Source organism: Hypanus sabinus, unplaced genomic scaffold (assembly GCF_030144855.1).
Source record: "Hypanus sabinus isolate sHypSab1 unplaced genomic scaffold, sHypSab1.hap1 scaffold_149, whole genome shotgun sequence".
NCBI lineage: Eukaryota > Metazoa > Chordata > Chondrichthyes > Myliobatiformes > Dasyatidae > Hypanus > Hypanus sabinus.
In genome coordinates, this window is record NW_026779564.1 from 176,387 (window position 1) to 181,218 (window position 4,832).

Sequence of the window (4,832 nt, forward strand, 5' to 3'; positions counted from 1 at the left end):
AATTATTCCTCCCGTTCAGATGCAACACAGAAACACAACAGTAACAACATATATCCACGGCTTATATACTGTGCACGGATTGATTGTATGTTCATAAAGTGACGCTCGGCATAGGATGCCTGCATATAAGATGACAGATAGGAAATGATAAAGCAGAGGTGTTTGGTGTTGCGGAAGTGTGGGTTAGTGGGTAGTGATATTTATCAGCTTTACTGCTTGGGAAAAGTAGCTGTCCCGGAGGCTGGTAGTCCTGGTGAGGACGCTGAGTATCTACCCCCGATGGGAGTGAGACAAATAGTCCATGAGTGGGATGGGTGAAGGTAGATTGTGAAAATTGGATTGGTGCTTGATCTCAAGAGAGGGAATGTGGAAAATACCAATGAGATGCCTTTCAGAACAGCTTGGGATTGTGCAGCTGGCTGGTGGCGTAGTGGCATCAGTGGCGGGAGGTCCTGAGTTCGAATCCAGCCGGCACCCTTGCATGCTCTCCATCCGTGCTGGTTTAAGAGCTGGTGATCTCTTAAAAAATATCTCACCCGGCAGAAGGCAAATACAACAATGGGAAGCCATTGCTGTAACTAGCCTCGCACACGATTTCCCAATACGTCAGAGGAAATCGCCCGCTAAATTGAAAATTCCGGATGTGACCTACCTTTGCAATTGTGCCCACTGGGGAAAAGTTAATTTTGGAATGAACCAAATTTGATTGGGGAGCTTTTGGTAAAGGGAGCAGGTGAATACAATGATAATAACATGACTGAATTCACCCTTCACTTTGAGAGGGGAAAGGTAAAACAAGATGCATCATTATTAGTGGAGTGAGGGGAACTACAGAGGCACTGGAGAAGAGCTTACCAAAGTTGATTGGAAGGGTACACTGGCAGCGATGATGGCAGAATAGCAATGGCTGGAGTTGATCCACTTGACACCCTCAGGGTTGAAGAGAAACACATCATATTCCAACTGCATAGCTCCAACCTGAAGGCATGAATATCGATTTCTCCTTCCAGTAAAAAAAAATCACAGCCCATTGCCTTTCCTTCTACTTACTCCCGAGTAACATAACTTTACACATTCTGACCACTGACATCTGGGACTTCCATACTCATGCCAGTGTCTTCCAAAGAGTACGATACTTATTCAGTTCATCAGCCATCACCTTTCACCCCCACCCCATTATTCCCTCTCCAGCATCATTCTCCAGTGGCTTGATATCCATTTCAGTTTCTCTTTTACATTATATGTACCTGAAATTAAAAATGGTATCCTCTTTAATATTACTGGCTAGCTCACCTAAGTATTCCATCTTTTCCTTCTTAATGATTTTAGATGCATTCTGTTCATTTTTAAAACTTCCCAATTCTCTAACTGCCTGGTGATTTTTGTTCTGTGCCCTCTTTCGTCTTTATGTTGTCTTTGGTTTCTCTTAGCAGCTACGGTTTTGTCACCTTACCTTTAGAATACTACTTCCTCTTTGTGATGTGAATATCCCGTCACTTCCAGAAATTCCAGCCATTGCTGCTCTGTTTTCATCCCTGCCCGTGTTCTTTCCAAATCAATTTTGACCAAATTTTCTCTCAGGCCTCTCTAATTATCTTTTTATTCATATCTGACATTAGTTTCTCCTTCTCTAATGTCGGGGTGAATTTGATCATATTAAGATCACTTGTCCCAAAGGGTTCCTTGAACTCGTGACCTAATTATTTCTGGTTCTTTACATTACTCAATCCAGAATAGCTGATCCCCAAGTGGGCTCAATGACGAGCTGCTCTAAAAAGCATCTTGTAGGCAATCCAGGAATTCCTCCTCTTGAGACCAACACCATCCTGATTTTCCTAATCACCTGCATGACAATCCCCCATGAACATTGTAACATTGCCCTTTTGGCACTCATTTTCTATCTCTCATTGTAAATTGTGGACCACATGCTGTTTTGGTGTCACTATACAATTCCATTCAAGGATTTTTTTGTACATTTGCTGTTCCTTATTTCTACCCACAGATTTTACACTGCCCAACCCTATGGCCTCCTCTTATCTAATGATTTTATTTAATATTTTACCAACAGAGCCACACAACCCCACTATTGGCTTGTTATTTCACTAAACATATAAATATCTGGGAAACAGGATAACCTGCAGATGCAAGAAATCAAGAGAAATTCACACAAAGTGCTGGAGAAGTTCAGCAGGTCAGGCAGCATTAATGGATGGGAATCAACATTTCCGGCCATGACCCTTCTTTGGGACTCGTGATAACCACGTATCTGGAAAATCAACAAGCAAAAACAACAGAAAGTAGTGCAATATTGGGAAAACCTTTGACAAAATTTATTTCAAGGCTTTAAAAAACTGTGGAACAGAGCTCTATGCTCAACAAATACAACAAAGGCAATAAACACTTCCATCAATACCGACATTGACTTTTTTTAATGAAAATATCTTAGTCCCATTTCACTCAGTAAAATTTACAAAGATAAGTAAGAACAGAAATGACAAGTTTAGAAAAGACTACTTACACTCAAACCCACCTAGATTAACACTTCCTTGGACAGAAGGAGGAAGAGGAATAACGCACATGAGAAAAAATAATCACATTAGACCATAAGACAAAGGAGCAGAGTCGGCCATTCAGCCCATCGAGTCTGCTACACAATTTCATCATGAGTGGATCCAATCTGCCCTTCAGTCCCATTCCCCCACCTTCTCACTATCACCTTGGATGCCCTGACTACTCAGATACCTATCAATCTCTGCATTAAACACACCCAATGACTTGGCCTCCACTGCTGCCCGTGGCAACAAATTCCACAGATCCATCACCCTCTGACAAAAAAAAATTCTCTGATTCTCTGTTCTGAATGGGTGTCCTGCAAACCACAAGTCATGCCCTCTTGTACTAGACTCCGCCTGTCACTCTCGAAATTGCATTCAGCAATGGGGATGCATTCATCCTGCAGCTTATTGAAACTTTCTCCCCAATGTGAACCCGGTCGTGTGTTACAAGGTTAGATTATTGAATGAATCCCTTCCCATATTCACAACAGGTGAATGGCCCCTCCCCAGTGGAACATAATGATGCAGCTTTGGTGGAGACGGTTGAGAGAATCTCTCCCCAAAGTCTGAGCAGACGTGGTGTGAACTCACTGGTGTTCTAATAGATGAGATGATCATGTGAATGCCTTCCCACATTCACAGGTCGACGGCCTTTCCCCAGTGGATCTCACTGGTGTGCCAGCAGATCAGATGACTGAGTGAATCCCTTCTCACTATCTGAGAGGGTGAAATCCCTCTCTGCAGTGTGAACTGACTGGTGTGTCACTAGGTGAGATGATGTGGTGAATCCCTTCCCACAGTCTGAGCAGGTGAATGGCCTCTTCCCAGTGTGAACTCGCTGGTGTGTCTGTAGGTTGGATGACTGAGTGAATGACTTTCCACAGACTGAGCAGGTGAATAGCTTCTCCCCAGTGTGAACTGACTGGTGTCTCCGTAGGTGAGATGCCTGAGTGAATCCCTTCCCACAGTCTGAGCAGGTGAACAGCCTCTCCCCAGTGTGAACTCGCTGGTGACTCTGTAGGTTGAATGATCGAGTGAATCCTTTCCCACAGTCTGGGCAGGTGAACAGCTTCTCCCCAGTGTGAACTTGCTGGTGTCTCTGTAGGTTAGATGACTGAGTGAATCTCTTCCCACAGACTGAACAGATGAAATCCCTCACTGCAGTGTGAACTGACTGGTGAGTCACCAGGTGAGATGATGTGGTGAATCTCTTCCCACAGTCTGAGCAGGTGAATGGCCGCTCCCCAGTGTGAACTAACTGGTGTGCTTGTAGGCTACCTAACTGTGTGAATCCCTTTCCACAGTCTGAGCAAATGAACGGCTTCTCCCCAGTGTGAACTCGCTGGTGTGTCTGTAGGTTGGATGACTGAGTAAATGTCTTCCCACAGAATGAGCAGGTGAATGGCTTCTCCCCAGTGTGAACTGACTGGTGTCTCTGTAGGTGAGATGCCTGACTGAATCCCTTCCCACAGTCTGAGCAAGTGAACAGCCACTCCCCAGTGTGAACTCGCTGGTGACTCTGTAGGTTGAATGATCGAGTGAATCCTTTCCCACAGTCTGAGCAGGTGAACAGCTTCTCCCCAGTGTGAACTTGCTGGTGTCTCTGTAGGTTAGATGACCGAGTGAATGTCTTCCCACAGACTGAGCAGGTGAAATCTCTCACTGCAGTGTGAACTGACTGGTGAATCAGTAGGTGAGATGATGTGGTGAATCCCTTCCCACAGTATGAGCAGGTGAATGGCCTCTCCCCAGTGTGAACTCTCTGATGTACCTTCAGTTCAGATGACTGAGTGAATCCCTTCCCACAGTCCGAACAGGTAAACGGCCGCTCCCCGGGGAGACCTCGCTTGTGAGCCATTAGGACAGATGACCGAGTGAATCCTTACACCACAAATTCAGCAGAGGACCAGCCTCTGCCCAGTGTGAACTGACCGGAGTGTCCACACACAGCACAGGTGAATGGCCTTGCCAGTGTAAACTTGCTGATATACATTCAGTTGAAATGACCGACTGAATCCATTCCCACTGTCTGAGCAGGTGAATGGTTTCCCCCCTGATTAGAATGATGGACATGCCAGTCGTTCAGATGATCGAGTGAATCCCTCCCCACAGTCTGAGCAGAAAGGATGATCGAGTGAATCCCTCCCCACTGTCTGAGCAGGAAGGATGATCGAGTGAATCCCTTGATCCATTTCTTAAATATCTGGACTGAGACAGCAAAACTGTATTCCAGATTTCAGTAGACAAATTTCTTGTCATTTGTAACCTGTAAAAAGA